This window comes from Rana temporaria, chromosome 4, assembly GCF_905171775.1.
Source record: "Rana temporaria chromosome 4, aRanTem1.1, whole genome shotgun sequence".
In the NCBI taxonomy this organism is placed as follows: Eukaryota; Metazoa; Chordata; class Amphibia; order Anura; family Ranidae; genus Rana; species Rana temporaria.
This window is the reverse complement of record NC_053492.1, coordinates 114,768,066-114,791,732: the sequence shown is the minus strand read 5'-3', so window position 1 is coordinate 114,791,732 and position 23,667 is coordinate 114,768,066. Positions and strand designations below refer to the sequence as shown.

The 23,667-nt window shown below is 43.3% G+C and overlaps 1 protein-coding gene across 2 annotated transcripts in view; it reads left to right on the top strand.

Annotated features, from left to right (window-relative positions):
• LOC120936474 (SPHK1 interactor, AKAP domain containing) overlaps positions 1–23,667 on the top strand; it is a 190,338-nt gene that overhangs the window by 58,662 nt on the left and 108,009 nt on the right. The window lies entirely within an intron of this gene.

Here is a 23,667-nt window from a genome sequence, read left to right as displayed (position 1 = left end):
GAGCGTGACGCGCCATAGCCGGCCGTCAATCAACTTCCCTGTGCATAGGAACGCCTATTCCCCGCGGGGAGTCTGAAACCTTTTATTACGGCAGTAAACAGTGAGTACAGCGCCTAAAAATAAAAGAAAGGTGTACTGTAGATCGCGCTAGTATGCTTGATGGCATGCTAGAAATTTGTTTTTAGGGTGAAACACCGCTTTAAGTGGTTAAAGACGAAATTGTCACCAAAATAATGGCCAAATCCCTAAATTCTTTCCAGGCATGAAAATACTTCATAGATCGTATTCCTAAACCATAAAGCAGAACTAAAGTTTTTTTTTAATGCTAAAATTGCTGCTCTTTCTTTTTGTCTAAACGTTTCGGAGGCTCAAGCTACAATAGCTACAATATAGGTTTTTCTTTTAACCCAGTTTTTTGTCCCTTGTAATAAACACAACACAGAACCAATTACGTTTTCCAGGGCGTGAAAATCTTTTTAACGCAACTCTATCCCAAATCCTAGCTTTTATTTTCAGCACGTGCAGAGTGTCAAAGTGCCACGGGTGTGATTGATGGTTTCTAGCGTACATTTCAATTTTCCGGAGTAAATTTAACCATCGAGAATGACAGAGGAGGGAAAAAAGAATGTGTTAACAAAAGGAAAAAAGTCTAAAAATGCTTGTTTCTTAAAAAAGAGATTTGTTCTTAAAGGGATATTGAAATGAGAGGGAAGCTTGAGATGAAGGTTACTGACAGTCTAGTGTGAAAATCCTATTGTCACAGTGATTTACATTGTTGATGTCAGCATTTTGAAGCTTTGATAAAGCCTGGTACACACTAACCCAGCAGGGTGAAAAATAAATGACAGCTCCGGTTGGAGACGCTATACTAACAGTCTGACATTAGTACAGTGATCCCCCCTGCTGAGCTGTTGTGTTCTGACAGGGGGACGCCCCTGGCCAGGACACTCCGGTCAGCGCTCTCTGCCATTGGCTGAGTGCGCTTTTCGGTTGCCAGTCAGTTGCTGGTTTTCCAGCATGCTCGTCCGACAGAAGCTGGCCAAAGTGGCCTGCTTTTATTAAACCTTTGGGGCGTGTGACTGGGCATCATATGACGTCCAGCAGGATAACATGCCAGCGTGGTCGTGCAGCACGGCGATCAGTGGTGCTGTGTGTCACTCCTTACCATGCAGGGGCGGACTGACAACTCATGGGGCCCCCGGGCAATAGAAGACTATGGGGCCCCTGGGCTTACAGATGGCCACCACGCCAGGAGGCAGTGCAGAGGCGGGGCAGCTAAAATCTTGGGATTTTCACATCAGAAGCATGTCGGTTTCAGACGTATCAGGGACAGATGTAAAAAAAAACATAGATTTTTACATACTGTCCCTGGTTTTACTGAGCCTGGCAACCCTGATGGGGCCCCCTAGTGACATGGGGCCCTTGGGCAGTGCCCGAGTGACTCAATGGTCAGTCCGCCCCTGTCACCACGTGATCAGCTGTGACCAATCACAAGGAGGGACCAGAGGAAGCTGTACTCAGAAGGTTTTTTACCTTAATGCAGAGAATGCATTAGGCCCCTTTCACACTGAGGCACTTCTGAATCGGCAGTAAAACACTGAGTGCTTTTGAAGAGCTTTTCAGCCGCTTTTGAAGAGCTTTCCAATCATTTCAATGGAGAGGGGGGTTTTTTTTCACCACCCTGCCTGCGAACTGCTTCAATGTAAAAGCATTCATTGATTTTAATGGAAATTGATTTCCATGAGATTTTCATTCACTTTTTCTAGTGTGAAAGTGCCTGAAAGGCGTCTCAGTGTGAAAGGGGTCTACGGCCTCGTACACACGACCGTTTTCCTCGATAGAATCCATCAAGAAACTTGGTGGCAGAGCTTTTTTTGCCGAGGAAACCGGTCGTGTGTACGTTTTTCATTGAGGAAACTGTCGAGGGAGTCTCAATTTCCTTGTCGTGTTCCTCGTCGGGCTGGTTTTCGACGATAAACGCGAGCGTGTGTATGCTAAGAAACCCGCGCATGCTCAGAATAAAGTATGAGACGGAGGCGCACCTTCGGTAAAAGTAGCCTTTGTAATGGAGATAGCACATTTGTCACGCTGTAACAGACTGAAAAGTGCAAATCGTCTCTAACTAAACTTTTACTTAACATGCAGTAACATGAGATTAGCAAATGCAACCCCAAGGGTTGTGCCAGTGGAATCGAACTTCCCCTGCCATTGTATGTGTTGTACGTCACCGCGTTTGAGAACGAGGAGATTTGGTCTTGACAGTGTGTACGCAAAGCAAACTTGTCAAGTTTCTCCACAAGCCTGACAAGGAACTCGTCTAGGAAAACGATGTGTCTTTTCCGACGAGTTACTCGGTCGTGTGTACGAGGCCTCAGGGTAAAAAACCTTCAACCTTTACAACCACTTTAACCCAGTTTTGAACAATAGCATGTGTTAATAAATATCTATGCAGCTACTTAAGCCTTGTACACACGATTGGATTTTCAAACGGGAATTGTGTGATGACAGCCTGTTGGCCTAAAATCCGTCCGTTTGTACGCTCCATCATACAATTGTTGGATTTTCCGCAGACAAATGTTGAGTGGCAGGCTTGTAAATTTTCTGCGGACAATGGTCTGTTGTCGGAAATAATGGTCACCAAACACAACATTAGCAGAAGGTGCCCAAAGGATGGCACTCCAGAGCTGAAAAACCACATAGTACGTCTAGTACATCACTACGTTTGTGTTTGTTGGCTGACAACTGTGTGCTGTTTGTATGCAAGACAAAATTGAGGCACACGGTCTGCAGAAAATCCGATCGTGTGAACGAGGCTTAGGTACCTAGGTGAAATTTACATTTTTTCATGACAAGTTGGGCCTTTATTTGCTTGTGAATGTTAATGTAGAAGCTGGCATTGCTTCCCCTCTGCACATAGACTCCAGGGGGGGTGCTCACGCCCACCATTCATATTTATTTCAAGAAATTCAAAGCATTCTCTGATTGGATGAGGTGTAGAGGAAACACGATGACACTCAATCAGACAAAGCCTTGTATTCTTCTAAAGAAATACAAGGTGTTCAATGAATGGTGGCAGTGCTGAGTGAGTGACCCCCCCCCCCCCCCGTGTTCTATATACAGAGGGCAATCTACTCGCAAAAAAAAGCCCGTGCAGGACCTGGAAGATCGCTAATGCTATCACTGTAGTAACGTTCAATACAACAGTGATTTTCAGCTTTATCAGCGGCCCATCTGGTATGAGATATACATTGTGCCAAGCTAAACCAGTGCAAGTATACAATACAGATCATTTCTGGCATTCAGTTTTAGGCCGGATTCACACTTGTGCGGTGCGAATTTCAGCTCTCTTATATCTGCAGAGAGATAAGAGAAGTGTTCAGCAGATCAGCTCCGTTTTAGATGCGAATTTGGAGATCTGGGAGAGGTGAGGGGGAAGTGTATTGAGGTGAATGAGACAAATCCTGAAGAGAAATGAACACATCTGCGAATCAGCTGCGTGCCCATAGAAGATAATGGGCCTGAATTCGCACCTGAGCCACACCGCAAAGCCTAGAAAACGCACACGTTTCTTCTGCAATGCGCAGTGCGAATGCATCGCACATATGTGAACCCGCCTCATTGAAAACAATGTATTTTATAATGTTATGCGAATTGGATGCGGTTTAAGCCGCAACCAATCGCATAGGTATTAACCCGGCCTTAAGGGTTGTTTTGCATGCAATAAATGCCACTGCAACCTATTTAGTCGGGGCAATTTCCTATGTAGGTAGTTGCGGCACGCTCTGGCTCACGGCAGGAGTCCGGTGCTTCCCGATTCACAGTTTCCGGTCCGATTTCAGCCTGAATTTTTGCCTGAATTCGAACCTGAAATGGACAAAGGACACACAGGACTCCTGTGCAATTTGCACCAGTGCCACTGTGGAGGTGAACCGACTTCATAGAGAGCCGGTCACAATCTCCTGACATGCGAATTGGATGCAGGGAAACCAGCATCCAATTCTCATAGGGGTGAACCCAGCCTCTAGTGAGCATGAGCAGTATATTATTTACGTGTTATATACAGTACCATCAGGTTATGTTTTTTGGCTATTAATCTGCAATTCATCTTTGAGTCATAATGTCATCTCTTATTATTGCAGGGCAGGCAAGATGTGCATTCAAAAATCAATGTTAAGCAGACAAAAAAAAAAAAAAGAGAATGAATACTCCTTCACAGTGTTGTCTTACGCAATGCTTGAATGCAGTCTTGCAGCCAAGGTCAGTTTAGTTTCAGGAAGATTGATGTAACGTCCTTTATTTATTACCATGCAATAATTGGAGTCATCGAACTGAGCTACTGTAAAGTGAAAATCTAAATAGGAGATGTATAAATAAAGAAATGTGGGACAAATGGGAGATTGGCTATTTTTTTTTTTTTTTTTTTTTTGGATAAAAGCATAATTATTTTGGCATTCAGGTCATCTTGTTCATATGTTTTGGGATTAAATCAATTACAGATAAAAACAATGTATATGTCAATTATTACTTTTTAGTGATCAGATGTGATGTTGTTTCTCTCGGTTGGCATGCGATGCTATACTTGGGTATTTTGGGTTAGGGCCAATTGCATTGGTTTAGAATGCCAGATGTATATCCAGACTTCCCTGCAAATGTTTTGTACTCAGACATGTTCTTATGCCAGGGTGCCAAGTGTTTACCATGAATATACAGTAAACCCTGCAAAACTTAATACAATTAATAAACTCGGTTTATTTGTTTTTCCCTACAATACTGTATACAGAACCACCACCATGGGCCAAATCCTCAAAAGAGATACGCAGGCGGATCTGCTGTTCCGCCTGCGTATCCCTGTGCCTATCTTTGGAACTGATCCACGGAAGCAGTTTTCCAAAGATAGGCAGAAGATCCGACATCTGTAAGAGACTTACACTGTCGGATCTTAGGATGCAGTACCGCATCCGCCGCTGGGGGCATTTTGTGTCGAAATGCCGCCTAGCGTATGCAAATTAGGACTTACGGCGATCCACAAAGCTTTTCAGCTTCGTTTTTTCGCCGTAAGTTTTAGTTTGCATGTGTAAAATTAGGGCTGCTTTTACAAAGTGTAAACTGTTTACACCTTGTAAAAGTAGACCCTTCTTCCTCGTGACGCGTTTTTTTTATTTTTTTTTTATTTATTTTTTTTCGCCGTATCTTTTTTTTTTTCGACGCAACTTTTTTACCCGGCGCGATCCTCAAAACTCGGCGTATCGTAAAAACACGCGATGCATGTCGGGAAAAATGATGTCACGGCATGCGCAGTACGTCCGGCGCGGGAGCGCGCCTAATTTAAATGGGAATCGCCCATTTGTATTAGGAACGCCTTGCGCCGGACGGAGTTAAGTTGCACTGCCGAAAATTTCCAGGTAAGTGCTTTGAGGATCGGCACCTAACTTGGGAGATTTGCGGCAGTGTAACTTAACTCGGAAAAGTTAAGTTAAGCCCGTTTTTTGAGGATTTGGCCCCATATTCCTTTTCCCAGTGTTGGGAATTTGGAACATAGCATTAAAATTATAGGAATGTTTGTGTAAACGATTCATTATATATTCGTCATAAACAATATACAGTAGAGCATCCATCTGGTTCTATAAAAAATCTGGAATTGCCTTCAAATGTTCGTTAAGTGCAATAAAGAGTGATGTGGTAAAATGCATGCCTTATTTTTCTGGGAGAATATAAAAATCAAGCTCTGCATGTTCATAAAGCACAGTGCAGGCTCTTAAGCCTAGTACACATATTCGGATTACCCAACGGGAATTGTGTGATGATAGCCTGTTGTCGGATTTTCAGCGGACAAATGTGGGATAGCATGCTTTAAAATTGTCAGCCAACAATTGTCAGATTTTCCAAAACTCCAAAGTACAAACACGCATGCTCGGAAGCAATGCTCAACATAACACAACATTACGTCACGAGCAGAGGAGTTGGCCGGTTATCGGGACACTTTACTGAAGCTGCTAGCAGGGGAAAAAAAACAAGAGAAATTCAGCACATACATTTATTATTAAGAGGGTACCATTCTCCCACTGTGATCACCAATGTAAGGGGACTCCTCTACCACAAGCCACCATAGTTACTTCACTGAACACCAATGTAAGGAGGCATTTTATCGATGACCACCAACTCAACTTACTTCAACACATACATCCAACCATCTACTTTTGGGCACACCATTCGGAGATTTGGAGGTCGTTTGTGAGCTGCAGCATTGATTGGTCCATACATCTATATCATGCTAGATTGACCCTCTCGAACATACGTTCCTCAATCTCTCCGGTAAGCCTCTCTTCAGTTGGTGACAGCTTCTTCTTTTCTTGGTTTTTCATGTTTTGAATTATCGGAGCACCATACCTTCCTATACTTTGTCCGATGAAAATCCGATCATGTGTATGAGGCTTTATAATCAGCGGAGAGCAATAGAAATGATTGATGGGGGTTTAAAAGAAAAAAGCTAGGAGGAGAGTCTGATGATGTGACTTGTCAAGGTCACGTGACCGGCTCTCCTCCAATCACTGATTTTTCTTTGCTGCAGAGAGATCTTTGGGAGTCAAGGGAGGCTACATACAGCGACCCACATTTTATGAATGGGCTGCAAAATGAAAATTTATTTTATAATAACTTTACAACTCAAAAGCAGTAAGATCAACTCCTTTTAACTGAACAAATAGAATGGGGACGAATTTTCTGCTGAATTCAAATGTATTATTGCTAATGGTTACTATGCTGAGCCAAGCACAAGCAAGATATTGATAGAGACAGGCTACACTCGTATGCTACAGCCCTAAATTAGATACAGGTGCACTTTAAAGTCTGCTTCCTAATTTGTTTTAGAAGATGAAATCCAAACTGCAAAATTGTCAAATTTCTGTAGCACCCCCTAGCTAGTGTACTAGAGTGTTTTTGGTTTTTCTGTAGGTAAAATGTTCAGGCTTGGCTGGCAGCCAAGCCTGGGTTTTTTTATCTGGGTCTGGGCAGAGACTCAGTGAGAGCTGGATAACTCACAGGCAGATATAGCCCTCTACTTCTGGAAGCTTGGAGAAGATTCTAGAAAGATGGGAGCAGAGGTGAGGAGGAGCTGTCTGAAGTATTCATTAGGGTAAGGTGACCAGATTTTTAAAATGAAATCCGGGGACATATTTTTTCTTTACTAGTAATGGCAACAATAAGCGACTCTCTGCCCGTCGCCTCCGCCCACCTCACAGCCTGTCAAGTCTTACTCTTCGGGCCCCGGCTACTACTGGGTGGGGAGTGGAGGAAGATCACTCCGCCAGGGAAGGCAAGGAGATAGGCAGGTGGCTGGCCGGGACTTGAGCCAAGGCAGAAGAACATGCGAGCGGAGCTGAATGGGCATGCGCCCGAAACTGAAGAAATATTCCCTTTGCTCCGACCAGCACATGATCATCAGTAAGGGGCACAGATAATGGAAAAAATACAACATCCCTATGCTAGTAGGCACAGCGGAGTGGGGGTGTGTAATTCGATTTTTTTTATTTTAATTCTGCACTGACTTTCTTTGAAATTGCCCCTGTCCCATATTAAATCCAATCTGGGGACAAAACCAGGGACAGACTTGGTCCGGGGACAGTGTCTTCAATCAGGGGACTGTCCCCTGAAACTGGGGATGTCTGGTCACCCTACATTAGGGCCCAGACCAATCCCCAACAGATGGGTTGGCAGGGGGCAGGCCTTCTCAAATACTCAGGGTCAGCCTAGCTGTGGCAGTGGAGTTCACGTGGAAGATGGAGATGGAGTGTTAGGCTGTCGGAGATCCTTGAGGGTAGCCCCCAAGTCTGAGAGGGTTGACTTCGAGTCTGTGAGCTCGGGTGCGCAAGGGAGCCACTTTATGACACAAAGAGGTACAGGAGTAGGTGTGAGGGCAGCAGGAGAAGACTGCCAGGTAAATCTCCAGGGAGGAAGACAGGCGACTGGCTGGTGAGTGTTACAGTCGGGAGGACTGAAAGGCAGCCTGAGAGGACTGGGTGAAAGCAGTCTGGGATAGATGAAGAGTCAGTCTGGGAGGACTGTGAAAGAGTAACCAGGAGGGCTGGTGAAAGGGGCAGCTGCAGCCAGGTGGGCTAGTAGTGCCTGAAGAGGTGGTTGCTGGGATCAGTATCCACAGAAGGACAGCTGGGGACTAGGATTTTGCTACACAACCAAGGGGCCCATGGTTCCTGCCTGTACAAGGCATTTGCTACTAATCTGATTGAGCCTTTATAGTCAGATCACCTTACAGTGTGCCAGCTGGTCCTGGGAGTTGTAGTGCTTCAAGCAAGTGTGCTGGAGTAAGCAGTGCAAGAGTGTAAATAGTCTGTACAGAAGAAGTTGTCCCTGAAAAGTTCTGGTAAAGTCAAGGTAAAAAAATACCATACAAAGCACTGGACAGTACCTTACCTCAAGTGTGAAGGTGTGGTGTGCCTGGATGTGCAAGGTGGAGTATCCTTTTACACCTGTGGCTCCTTGGGGGGGAGTAGGCAGTTTTCCTTAATTTTATTATTGGTCTCAATCTTATGCCACACACGACCGTTATTCATGTCATGGAAAAAAACAACGTTTTCTCGACGTGATTCCTCTCAAGCCTGTCTTGCATACACACGATCGTGATAAAAAATGCTCGAGCAAATCGCGGTGACGTACAACACGTACAACGGCACTATAAAGGGGAAATTCCATTCGAATGGTGCCGCCCTTTGGGCTGATTATGCTAATTTCCCATCTCATAACTTGCTTCTGAGCATGCACGTTTTTTCCCCCCTCATTAAAGCGTACACACGACCGTTTTTCTCACAACCAGAAAAACGTCAACGTGAAAAACAACGAGAAAAAATAGAGAAGGTTCTACATTTTTAATGCCCATTTTTCGTGTCGAGAAAAATGCTCTGGAGCCTACACACGACCGTTTTTCACGACCAATTAAAAAAAATTGAATTTTTCTCGTCATGAAGAACCTCGTGTGTACGCGGCATAATACTAAGTAGTGTACATCAAAGGTGCCTTAAAGGGAAGGAGTGGCCCCACACAGAGGAGTTCAATCAATATTGAATGATTGATTTATTCTGCAATTGGCCCCTCGTCTGCAGCACATTTATAGCAACAGGTAGTTAAATCACTCATTGATTACATTGATTGCAACTGTTCATATAGCTTAGCTCCAGAGCTGGCAATGAACACAAGCAGGCATTCTGATGTGCAGGCTTATTCAAACTTCCCGATGAATGTCTCTTGGCCAGCATGTACATAAATGCGTATGCTCTGCTGAGCTTATTTTTATGCTTATAGAGGAGGGAGATGTGGGCAGACAGCTCCCGCTCTGGTTATCCCAGGGGAAAGAATAGTAATCAGACAGCATTTAAAAGCTTGCCTGGTCTTTTTTAATTGGTCGTTTTTCACGACCAATTAAAAAAAATTGCATTTTTCTCGTCATGAAGAACCTCGTGTGTACGCGGCATAATACTAAGTAGTGTACATCAAAGGTGCCTTAAAGGGAAGGAGTGGCCCCACACAGAGGAGTTCAATCAATATTGAATGATTGATTTATTCTGCAATTGGCCCCTCGTCTGCAGCACATTTATAGCAACAGGTAGTTAAATCACTCATTGATTACATTGATTGCAACTGTTCATATAGCTTAGCTCCAGAGCTGGCAATGAACACAAGCAGGCATTCTGATGTGCAGGCTTATTCAAACTTCCCGATGAATGTCTCTTGGCCAGCATGTACATAAATGCGTATGCTCTGCTGAGCTTATTTTTATGCTTATAGAGGAGGGAGATGTGGGCAGACAGCTCCCGCTCTGGTTATCCCAGGGGAAAGAATAGTAATCAGACAGCATTTAAAAGCTTGCCTGGTCTGTCTGGCTCAAAACAGTGCGCTATCATAGACAGAAGAGTGCTGTCCATTTCAGTTACAAAAAAAGCTGAATTGAGCAACTGTCATCTCGTATCTATGGAAAGTTTTAACATCTGCCATTTCAGTTTTCATCTGTCAATATGATTGATGAAGAGCCTAAAGCAACCCATAGATGTAAGACCAATGCAACTGTTTTTCCATAACAATCCTGTGTCTACAAGGGCAGACAAGTGCTCACCAGCTGACTAGTAATCAGCGGAGCGTACCTCGGTTCGGTTTAGGGCAGATTTAGTATTTGTGATTAAGGGGATTATTTACAAAAGGCAAATCCACTTTGCACTACACGTGTACTTGGAAGTGCAGTCGCTGTAAATATGAGGGGGACATGCAAGGTAAATAAAAAACCATAAGGCCCCTTTCACATTGAGGAGTTTTTCAGGCGGTAAAGCGCTAAAAATAGCGCTGCTATCCCGCCTGAAAAACTCCTGCACTGCAGACTCAATGTGAAAGCCCGAGGGCTTTCACACTGAGGCGATGCGCTGGCGGGAGACAAAAAAATCTCCTGTCAGCAGCATCTTTGGAGCGGTGAGAGGAGCGGCGTGTATACCGCTCCCTCACCGCTCCTTCCTATTGAAAACAATGGGAACCGCGGCAATACCGCCCGCAATGCGCCTCTATAGAGGCGCATTGCGGGCGATATTAACTCTTTATCGGCCGCTAGCGGGGGTTAATACCGCACCGCTAGCGGCTGATACCCGCGGCAATTCCGGCGGTATAGCGCCGCTATTTTTAGCGGCGTTATACCGCCACCGCAGCTCCTGCCTCAGTCTGAAAGGGGCCTAATTTTAGCTTGCACATGATTGGATGATAAAATCAGCAGAGCTTTGTAGGGGGTGCAGCCTGGCGCTGATTGACTTTAGGCAGTCTCAGTGTGTTTGTTCGGGTGGCCACCCTTTCGAGAGAGACTTCAGTACAGGAATAGTAAAGACAGAAACACGATGTATCTGAAATCATTCTCTGACTTCAGTGATAATACTAAGACAAATATATGCATTACAAAAAGGGAGGGGCCGTAATACATTAATTTTGGGTAAGAACAAAGAAATATTATGTTAGCCATATGTGATTGGTTAATACAGACTACGTGTTCTTGTAAAGATAACTAGTTAAAAACAGACTTCTTATTCATTAAAAAAGCTTAGTAAGTAAATACAACAGCTGCCTAATATAATTGAGAAAAGGGAGGAAGCGTTCTTAGTACGAGATAGGGAGTTATATATAAAAATATATAACACAGTTCTAGCAATTAATAAGGAATGTCTCACATGTAATAGACTATATGAAAACAACACCTGTGAGAATAATAATAATAAGAAAGATACATTTCTAGCAATCACTAAGGAATGTTGCATGTATAATGTTTTTCTCAGAGATAAAAACTTACAAGAGATTATTAGCCAGATTCAGGCAGACGTGCGTAACTTTAGGCAGGCGTAGCGTATCTCATATACGCTACGCCGCCGTAAATTAGAAAGGCAAGTACAGTATTCACAAACAACTTGCGTCCTAAGTTACGGCGGTGTAGTGTAAATGTGCCGGCGTAAGCGCGCCTAATTCAAATGTGCAAGAAGTGGACGTGTTTTATGTAAATTAAGCATAACCCCACGTAAATGATGTTTTGAACGAACGGCGCATGCGCCGTCCGTGGACGTAACCCAGTGCGCATGCTCCAAATTACTCCGCAAAGACTCATTGCTTTCGACGTGTACGTAAATTACGGCCAGCCCCATTCACGGACGACTTTCGCAAACGACGTAAAAATTTACAAATTCGACGCGGTTCCGACGTCCATACTTAACATTGGCTGGGCCATCTTTTTGGTGGTTTATCTTCACGCCTGAAAAAGCCTTACGTAAATGGCATATCTTTACTGCGTTTCGTGAATAGGCGTATCTCGCTGATTTAAGCATTCTAGGCGTAAATCAGTGTACACGCCCCTAGCGGCCAGGGTAAATAGACAGCTAAGATACGACGGCGCCGGCGGTCATATCTTAGCAATATTTAAGCGTATCTCAGTTTGAGAATTCGCTTAAATATACGACGTCGCAGATTCGGAGTTACGACGGCGTATCTACTGATACGCCGGCGTATCTCTACCTGAATCTGGCTATATGTGTGCAAGGTCTTTTAGAATTCTACTAAAATGAGTGAAATAATATTCACTCTGAAACCCTTAACCCCTTACAACCATATGTAACAGTTAAGGAAGGACCCTAGCTTCAGAAGCTTAACCCCTTACAAGCTTCCCCTCATTTCAGATCTTCCTCTCAGATTTACAGCGACTTCACTTTCAGTGCACTTGTAGAGCAAAGTGGATTTGCCTTTCGTAAATAGCCCCCATAGTCTAGATTCACACTGCTGCAGGTTAGAAATTTTGCGAGTTCAGTTGACCCGGCAATGCAGTTCGACTTGAGCGGCGATTTGACAGACATCTATGCAGGTTCATGCACAGATGTTGGAGCCGCACTGATTCGGACAGTACCATTGACGTCAATAGCTCCGATTTGGCATGCGATCTGACAAATCGCATGCTGAATCGTACCAATGTGAACCTAGGCTTACGGTTACGTTCTGAATTGTAACTCAATTGAAGTCAATAGGAACAGAGTGTTAGAAAAATAGTTTCCTAGGCTAATATGTTAGGGAATGTAAAAAAAAAAAAAAAATGAATGGGGGCTGCATGCTACCCTGAGGAACATGTACCTAAGCAAAAAAAATGAAGTTTTATTTAGCAAAAAATAGCGATTATAGTAATGCTTAATGGGATCTGTATCTGACCCCCAGGGTCTGTTATGGATTTGAAGGGGGAATTTTATGCAAAAACAAAAAGGTGTAAAGTTCTCCCCAACAATCCACAGCAGACCCTTATACAGTAAAACCTTGGATTGCGAGCATAATTCGTTCCAGAAACATGCTTGTAGTCCAAAGCACTTGTATATCAAAGCAAATTTCTTCATAAGAAATAATGGAAACTCAAATGATTTGTTCCACAACCATTTATTAATAAGTCCTTCGGTCTATAGTCCATATAAAAACATTATAGCAATGTAATAGGTTGTGTAACCATAAAATGTCCATCCACAAATGGAAGCCTCCACAAGAGGATTAGAAGCAAAATCCAGCAGGGGCTACAGAGTATAAACATGAAGAGAGGCGCCTCTAAGCAGGGCCGCCATCAAGGGGGTACAGGCAGGGCCGCTGATAAGCCAGTACAACTGGCCCTGTTGTAGGGGGCCCCGGGCCAGCAGGGGCCCGGGTGGCAACCCTCTTTAAAAAAAAAATATATATTATTTTTTTTTCTTTTTAGGGGTCCGGAGGTCCCCAGGGGCCCGGGGGCCCACAGGGTCCCAGATGACAACTCCCCTTTTTTTTATTTATTTTTTATAAAAAATATATATATTTTTTTTAATATATTTTTATTTTAATTTTTATTAAAGGGCCATTTGTTTGTTTTTTAGAGGTCCGGGGGTCCCCAGGGGTCCGAAGGCCCCCAGGGCCCCGGATGGCAACCCCCCTTTTTTTTATTTATTTTTTATAAAAAAATATATATTTTTTCTAATATATATATTTTTTTATTTTTTATTAAAGGGACAATTTTTTTTTCTTAGGTGTACGGGGGTCCCCAGGGGCCCGGAGATCCCCAGGGCCTGGGATTAAAACACCCCTTTTTTTATAAAAAAATAAATAAATTTTTATATATTTTTTTATTTTATATATATATATATATATATATATATATATATATATATATATATATATATATATATATATATATATATATATATATATATATAATTAAAGGTCCCCAGGGCCCCGGATGGCAATCCCCCTTTTTTTTATAAATTCTTTTTTTTTTTTCATATTATTTTATTTCATTTTTTTTTCTTTTTATTCCTTATATATGTATATATATATATATATATATATATATATATATATATATATATATATATATATATATATATTAAAGGGCTCATGAGGTCTCCATGTGGCAAACCCCCCCTTTTTTTTTTTATATAAATGTTTTTGTTTTTTTAATTAATGAGCCCAGAGGTCCCCAGGGCCCTGAATGGCAACCCCCCCCCCCTTTTTTTTTTTATAAATGTTTATTTATTTATTTTATATATTTTTTTACACCTGTAAGGGGCCCCAATGTTCCCAGGGGCCCGGTCACCCCCCTTCTTAGCTCGTGGCTGAGAGGAGAAAACAGAGAGGCTAATCTCTGTAGCCCCCCTCCCCCTCTCATGTCGCGGCGAGAGGAGAGAAAACACTTTCACTTTGAATTCGCGACCAGCCCCCACCCGGTTCTCAATTTGCGGCCAGCCCACCGGTTCTGAATTCGCAGCACCACCCCCACCGGTTCTCAATCCGCAGCAGCACCCCCCGGTTCTCAATTCGCAGCAGCACACCCCCCCTCCAACCATAGCAAGCCACATGCCCTCAAAATTACGTGGGGGGGGGGGGGTTCCTGGCCAAGGACATAACTATATACCAAATTGAAACTGTCATCCGGTGGATCTGTCATTTGGCGGTAGCGAAGCGATGGGAAAAGATGTGTCTGACATTTTTTTATATTTTGGCAGGCTCACAGTGCAGTGATTTCAGGAGAGGAGCCTGTAAATGTGCGAGACTGAAGGTTAATCTGGAGTTTATCATTACACTGGCCATGCATGAAATGATATTTACCAGGGAATAACAGGCATACAGATATCTGTCCTGAGTTTGAGAGCCGCCAAAATAACCATTTGACTCCTTTGCTTTTTTCTATAGAAGAGTGAAGCGTCAGCCAGGTGTACGAGGAGATTTTCTATCAAGTTTTAAAACTTCTCAGTTGTACAACAGCTGTCCGCAACTGTGTGTCACTCACATCAGAAATGGTCTGATAATTACAAGGGATACCTGAAAGTGGGAGCATTGATAGCATCCATCAAGCCATCAATGGATGCCTATGGGGCTCTTAAAGCTTATATTACTATTTTAGGATTTTTTAAGCTAGCTGTTTAAAGAGGAACTGCAGTCTGCTCACATAATTTGTAATAAAAACATCTTTGCCATTCTAAAGCTTCTCACCAACCACTTTGCATATTATTTTATACAGTATATAAACTGTGATTCTGTATTTGCCAAATAGGCTGCAGAAATCTCCCTTCACTAAGTCTGGCTGCAGCCATTTTAACTGTGGGCAGCTGAAGCTGCTGTCTGTTCACTTCCTGGATTTACACAGACACACACCTCCAGCTCTGCAGCTCTCATTGACCCTCTTATGGCTAATCCCCCCTCCCTTCCTGGAAAACTCTCACAAGCGTGAGAGAGAGAGCTGTGCATGATGTCATAAGCCTAAGCTTTTTACCAGACAAGAAACAGGAGGTCTGTATAGGGTATTTACTGGCAGAAAAAAAAAATACTATCCAAAGTTAAAACAACAAGGGCAGAAGATTTAATAGATAAAAGGGGGGAGAGTTGGGACTTTGAATGAGATGCATGTTTAGCAGTATGCAAATGTTTCCATAATAGCCAGGCTCAAAGTTTGTCTGGTGGTGTTTTGGTTTGGTAGGCATGTTTTGTTTCACTCCTGCATTTCTTTTGTTTTTCCAGTGCTCTTTTTTGCCAGACCAACTATAGGTAGGGGCGGGTTTAGGTGATCACCTGCCCCCTATCTATTGATTAGCACGCCTGTGCTCCTCTTTAGGAGGCTTTAACCACTTAAGCCCCGGACCATATTGCTGCCTAAAGACCCAAGGGGTTTTTACAGTTCGGGACTGCGTCGCTTTAACAGACAATTGCGCGGTCGTGCGACGTGGCTCCCAAACAAAATTGGCGGCCTTTTTTCCCCACAAATAGAGCTTTCTTTTGGTGGTATTTGATCACCTCTGCGGTTTTTATTTTTTGCGCTGTAAACAAAAATAGAGCGACAATTTTGAAAAAAATGCAATATTTTTTACTTTTTGCTGTAATAAATATCCCCCAAAAACATATATAAAAATTTTTTTTTTCCTCAGTTTAGGCCGATACGTATTCTTCTACCTATTTTTGGTAAAAAAAATCGCAATAATCGTTTATCGGTTGGTTTGCGCAAAATTTATAGCGTTTACAAAATAGGGGATAGTTTTTTTGCATTTTTATTTTTTTTACTACTAATGGCGGCGATCAGCGATTTTTTTCGTGACTGCGACATTATGGCGGACACTTCGGACAATTTTGACACATTTTTGGGACAATTGTCATTTTCACAGCAAAAAATGCATTTAAATTGCATTGTTTATTGTGAAAATGACAATTGCAGTTTGGGAGTTAACCACAGGGGGCGCTGTAGGAGTTAGGGTTTACTTTGTGTGTGTTTACTAGTGTAGGGGGGTGTGGCTCTAGGAATGACGTCATCGATCGTGTCTTCCCTATAAAGGGAATGACGCGATCGATGCGCCGACACAGTGAAGCACGGGGAAGCCGCGTTTACACACGGCTCTCCCCGTTCTTCAGCTCCGGGGAGCGATCGCGACGGAGCGGCTATAAACAAATAGCCGCGCCGTCGTCTCGGATCGCTCCCCGAGCGGACCCGACCTCCGCATGTACCGGGGGGGGTCCCGATCGGACCCCCCACCCACGTCTAGCAGAGGACGTACAGATACGTACATGTGCCTGTCCGTGCCATTCTGCTGACGTATATGTACATGAGGAGGTCGGGAAGTGGTTAAAAATCATAGTTAGGACTGCAGAACACGGAGTGCCTTGACGTTGGTCTGCTGCTTACCCAGGTATTTGCAAATACATGCAACTAAACCTTTGTTTTTAATTACATACAGTTAGACAGACTAATTTGGTTTAGTGTTTTTTTGGTTGGTAACTTTGAGCCTGGCTATTATGGAAACATTTTTTATATTCCATATATATATACTTAATCGCATACTGCTAAAAACGCATCTCATTCAAAGTCCCAACTCTACCCCCTTTTTATACGTTTACAGGGATGGAGGCCTGTGGTAGTGTCTATCACATGTCTCATTCAAAGTCCCAACCCTATTCCCCCCTTTTTAAGAATATTTAATAGATGGAAAGTTGAGAAAATGACTGAAGGTCCGCTTTAAAATTATTACTTTAACAGTGGCCTCTTTACCTGCCTATCCATAATAGGTTAGAAATAAAAAGAAAGAACCTGTTTGGCGTGAACATCACTTTCCTTTCAGACAGGAGCTGGTTGATAAATAGGAGCTCTTCTTCTGTCCCAGATACAGAGAGTCACATGTTGGAACAATCCTAAGGTATTTTATAATCCTATTCCTATAACATGTTAGTAATAAAGGAATGATTGTTGGCGTAATCTCATGGTTTCTGCAAATAGCTTATCTCCGCCTGCCTTTCTTTGGGGTCAATACACTAAGCTGCATTCTTTCTTACCACATGATTATTTCATCAAAAAATATTTATTTCTCATATATAAATTACGCATAGGCATAGAATTGTTATTTTTTTTTTCATGCTGGATAGTTATTTAACCACTAAAAAAAAAAGTATTAGTCATGAAATTTTATATTATCTTATAAAGTGTTGTTTCTACCAAAAATGGCACCTTTTTTCTCAATAAATAACTAATAAATTATTGTAGCGCCCTGCTCCCTATGACCAGGCGATATGTCAAATTTAGAGGGTGTCTGAGCTGATAGTTTAGCTCAGACTCTTTTAATTGGGGCTAAATCAGCCTCTGTTCCGGCTATGGCTGTGCCTGGAGGGATTTCCCTTTGTTTGCCTGTATGTGGTGGTACTACGACAGGCCAATGTTGGAACTAAGGCAAGCCATGGTGTATTGGGTGTCTTTTCTCTGGAACAGCCCAGTGGGAGTGGTCTCCCCGCTGGGCATGCTGGGGAAGGATACCTAAGGGGCAGACGCCATTTTACGGGGCCCTTTTCTGCCTCGTGGCCCTCCTGGCGTGAGGTATGTGTCGTGTGATTTTTTTAGCCTCGGGACCATGCTGGCCCGAGGCTGCATTTCGGCCTGGAAGGCCCAGTTACCCTGACTAGGGCCTACGCCATGGAGGTGATCCTGTGCTGTCTGTCCTGCAGGAGAAAGCCACTCAATGGAGGAAGCCAGGGGAGGACATGTCCCCAAAAGGACCGAGCTGAAGGCTGGTACTTTGGGAGAGGCCTGGTAACTTATTGAAGGATGCACCATAGCCTACAATACCGGATAGTGTGCCATGTTGGCTTAAAGGCTCTAGAACTGTAAGGCTGGATCTCCGGGTATCACATCCTGTGGCAGAGGATTCCAAAATCCCTCATCTGAACTTCCAACCAGTCTATGGCTGAGATTGAGATTATCCTTGTCCGTGCACCATCCCGGCTTCTAGGCCAGGTGAGAGGGGCCTATCCGGGTGAGCATCCTATACCTGGCTTCATTGCACTCCGCTGACACAAGACCACCCCAAATGTACTGGGCCCAATCACATGGCCTGAACAATGTCATGTGGGGACTAAGAGGAAACTGCACACCCAAGTTTTAGCTTTCTCAGCAAGTCAGATTGGGAATCTCAGCCTGATGGTGGATAAGGGTGGCAACTGTCACTACGAACATAAATTTGCCTATAATCTTTTTTTTAAAGTGAATCAGTTATATTGCCTTGTTAGCATGGGGAACTGCATTCTGATAGAATTGTACTGTTACTTATGTGGGTTCTATGCCCCACATGGCCAGAGGCCAAATCACTTCATCGGGAAGGATAACACCTTTCACCCACCAGTGACACCTGGTACCGGCACCAACTACAGAGCCATTTTCATGGGAATAGCATTGAGCACCTGATTTTCCTCCACTAGTCCTTCTTACACGTTACACCTTGTTGGGCCCAAAGGCAAAGAGGGGAGCCACCGCACATACTGAGACCTCACACACCATGGTTCCAGGCAGGGTTTCTAAGGGTTCAGTTTGGCGGTAAGCCCTCAGATAGGGGTGGAGTAGGGTGCATCATGTGCCAGATCACCCTACCTACAGAACCACCACCTCTCCCACTTCTCAGCTGGCTTCTCTTCCTTTCCGCTTTTTACTCTTTATCACCCAGAGGGTCAACTTGAAAATTGACCTTCTGTCCCGAGTTCAGGGTCCCACTAAGTGATATTTCCATTCCTCGTGCATCGATTACATCTGCTCGTGTATGGTCTCACTCCTAACTCCCAAGAACCACAAGGCTTAACCTTTTCTCAAATATATCCTTTCTCAATGGGAAGCGACACCTGGAGGGGGAAAGCAGACAACAGCATGCCATTAACCCCTGATTTACCAAATATTAATCCATTCAGTGCAAATATTCCAATAGACTTTAGGCTCCTGCCTACAGCCTAGTATGGGAAAAACACAGGTTCCCTTTTAATAAGCAACAAATTGCACAACTATCTATACGATGCATAAATAGAGCATCAATAAAATTGTTATTGATTGTAAAAAGTAAAAACAAAATTACAGCAGGAAAGGGGCCACAAGCTGTATTGGATTGACCCTTCAGTCAATATGTGATGACAGTATTGCATTCCACGATTGCTTGGCCCTAGACACACTTTCTTCTGTTTGTGTGCACAGCTTTCTTCTAGTGACTAATAACTGTCAAAGAATGGCTGGTGTTTAGAAATAGGAATCTAAATGTGTGTGTCCCAGTAGCCTCAATAATCCATAAAGCGCAATGTATTCTATTTATATCTTATTTATCGCCGTTATGCCTGTAGTCTGCAGTATGCTGCGTCATAGACTTGACAGAAAAGGAATGGTAAGAAAGTCAAAAGGGCAACTGCCCCAGCTTTCTTTACATAAAGGCTGACACTACAGCATCAGTTAAAGAACAAGCTTGCTATAAGCACATTTTTTACGTTATTGTTGCAGTGTTTACCAGAAAGGATTTTTTTTATCTGACTTTCACATTTTATAATGCTCGTTCTTACATATTTTTGCTTTTTGTTAATGTAGAGATTTATATATTATCCACTAGAAGGTGCTTTTAAAGTGATTGTAAAATCTCTTTTTTTCTCCCTATAAAAATAACAAACATGTTATACTTACCTGCTCTGTTGCAGTGGAATTGCACAGTGCAGTCCAGATCCTCCTCTTCTCAGGTCCCATTTCTGTGATCGTGGCCCCTCCCTCCTGTTCAGTGCCCCTCTAGCAAGCAGCTTGCTGGGGGGGCACCCAAGCTGAGTCACAGCTCCCTGTGTACAATCAGACACCGAGCCCCGGCCCGACCCCCTCTCTCCCCTGATAGGCTAGCTGACTTTGATTGACAGCAGCGGCAGCCAGTGGTGCCGCTGCTGTGTCTCAGCCAATAAGGGGGGAGGTTCTTGGTAGGCTAAGCCACTTGTGGACATTGCTGGACAGAGAGGGACCTCAGGTAAATCTTAGGGGGGCTGAGGGGGGCTGCTGCACACAGAAGGCTTTTTATCTTAAAGTGATTGTAAAGTCTTGTTTTTTTTCCATAAAAATAACAAATATGTTTTACTTACCTGCTCTGTTGCAGTGGATTTTCACAGAGCAGCCTGGACCCCCCCCCTCTCCCCCCCCCCCCTATGTTTCCTACATTACACTTTAGATGGTCGATAACTACAACATTTTCAAAGGGGATTTGAATGGAGTTAATAAGTACTCCCTTTTTCTCTGGGGGGAATAGGGAATAGTAGAAGTAATGAAGTGCCAGTTCCCATATGAAGAAATATAAATGTTGTACAATTATTTAATTATGAAATTAATGAAAATTAGGAAAATTATTTGTGTAAATCCCCCCTCTGCTTCTTTCTTTAAAAAATCGCTACTTGAGTACGAAACAAACACCTATTTTCTTTTAATGACTGCAGTTTTCAACGTTGCCACAAGATGGCATAAGGCAGCCAGAATGACGTAGGCTGATCTGCTTGGACATTGTTCCCTATATAAGTAAGACTTCAGCCTACGCCAAAACGTTCTGACGAAGTGCACTGACATGCACAAAACGCGTCAACGCAGCCCATATAGGGCACAGCACCAGGCTACATGTCCCTCTACCCAGGGATGTAAGGGTCTTCCGTTGGAATGAATAACACCTAAAGAGTGCCGCATGAATCAGTCTACCTCCGCTTACTTGCTTAACCTGCCTAGTGGTATTCCCGAGTGTGGCTTGGGGTGAGATTTTTGTACTACGATCGGTAACCCTGAGCCACACTCAGGTTTGCCTCGCTGGATGCAGGAAGAAGTGACATACCTTTTCCCTGGGATCCAGCGATGTATTTCCACAGTGCACAGCGGCCGGATGTTCCGCCCGATGCACTGTGTTCCCCTGATTCCCTTCCCTGCGAGCGTCGCGAGGCAGGGGGGCGGAATGGCGCCAAATTCAAACAGTGAAAAGTAAAAACACAGTAAAACACACTGATACAATTGGATTACAAGAAAAAAGAAAATACAGTGACCTTTGATTGCCCCCCAGTGCTTTCTCCAGTGCCCTTGTCAGCAGATTTACTGTACTTTGTGTCTTTAAATTGCACAGCGACCATGGCATCAAAAAAGCGCGCCTCTACCTCAAAATCGCTATGCGACCTGCTGCAAAACAGCGACAGCAATACAGAATCGCTTGCAGAGGAGTTGAGTGAGAGCGACGGAAAAGTTTGTCATCAGACGCAGAAAGTGATTTGAGCGATGATCCTGCGATCCTGCGACTGTGCCCAGCGATGTGCGGACTTGGTGCTAAATTGATTGCGGTACAGAGCACGTAGCACCACCAAGATTTCCGTTTACAGGAGCACCTGGGATGAAGGTGGATGTCGAGGATGACAATCCCTTGGCATACCTCCAACTTTTTTTGACGGATGAAGTGATCGCCAAAATTGTTTTGGAGACGAATCGCTACCAGGAACAACAAGCTGCTACCCATCAGCGATTTTCAAGGCGCAGAAAATGGGAACCAGTAACCAGCGACGACATCTGGAAGTTTCTTGGCCTTACAATTTTACAGGGAGTGGTGGGGAAATGTGCGTCATGTCGCAATATAAATTTTCGTTGATCATGAAATATTTGCACTTTGCAAATAATGAGGACTTTGATGAGAGTTTTCATCCAGCTCCAAAGCTGAAAAAAAATTGGGAGATTTACCAGCTTATTTTGCATAATTTCCAGCAGACCTATATTGCAGAGAGAGACATTAATATCGATGAAAGTCTCATGGCCTACAAAGGTAGACTCAGCTGGATACAGTTCATCGCATCAAAGCACACTCGCTTTGGCATAAAGTCATTTATGCTATGTGAATCCAGCTCTGGGTACATCTGGAACTCAGGCCTCGTACACACGACCGAGTTTCTCAGCAAAAACCAGCAAGAAACTTGCTGGGAGATATTTTTTTGCCGAGGATACCGGTCGTGTGTACATTTTCGTCGAGGAAACTGTCGAGAAACTCGACGAGCCAAAAAGAGAGCATGTTCTCTATTTCCTTGACGGGAATGGAGAAAACTGGCTTGTCGAGTTCCTCGACAGCCTAACAAGGAACTCGACAAGGAAAACGACGTGTTTCGCCCGTCGAGTTTCTCGGACGTGTGTACGAGGCTTCAGTCCTGCTTGCTGTCAAGTGCCCCCACAGCAAGCAGCTTGTTTGGTGACTGTGGTCCTAACTGCCTTGTGATCATTTACAAGCTCCTCCCGTGTAGTTCTGGGCTGATCCATGACTTTTCTCATGATCATCCTTAAGCCATGAGGCAAAATCTTGCATGGAGCTCCAGACTCAGGGCGATTGATGGTAATTTTGTATTTCTTCCATTTGCAAATAATTGCTCCAACAGTTGTCTCCTTCTCGCCAAGCTTCTTGCTGATGGTCTTGTAGCCCATTCCAGCCTTGTGCAGGTCTACAATGTTGTCCCTGATGTCCTTTGACAGCTCTTTGGTCTTGTCCACGATGGTGAGTTTTGAATGGAAGAAAGAGATTCGGTGGCTAGGTGTCGTTTATACACATAACGAGTTGTCATTAGGAGCACCTTCATAAATTGACAGGACTAATCTGTGTACCACATGAGCACATACTGTAGCCAGTCTGTGGGAGCCAGAATTATTGTTGGTTGGAAAGGGATCAAATACTTATTTTACTTACTGAACTTCAACTCAATTCATAACATTTGTATCGTGTTTTTCTCTGGATTTTTGCGTGATATTCTGTCTCTGTCATTTAAAATACACCTATGATAAAAATTCTAGACCCTTAATTTCTTTGTAAGTGCTTAAACTTACAAAATCTGCAGGGGATCAAATAATTATTTTCCCCATTGTACAAACCTCCACTTTTGGTGTAAGTGTTCAGATCATGCATACTCTATACTCTGCTTTTTATGTAGTTCTTTAATGTGCATCCTCACTGACCAGTTATAAGGCTCTGTAGGATAAGCCCACTTAAACTTTTACAGGAAAATTTGACTTTGTCATAATTTTACATGTCTGTATTCCTGTATCTACTCAGTTGGAATTGCCTAGGTTTGTGAGATGTTTACATACTTTCTCTTACGATGATTTGCTAAAATTATTATATCTTTCTCATTTGTATTGTTGAAAAGTTTTATGTAAGCCAACTTATACTGTATATGAAGCGGTCTTTAAAATTTCCTACAGTGTGGACAAATATATCTCACTGATACACCTCTCATAGTTACATAGTTACATAGTTAGTCAGGTTGAAAAAAGACACAAGTCCATCCAGTTCAACCACAAAAAATAAAAAAACAAAATAAAAAACACAGTAAAATCCT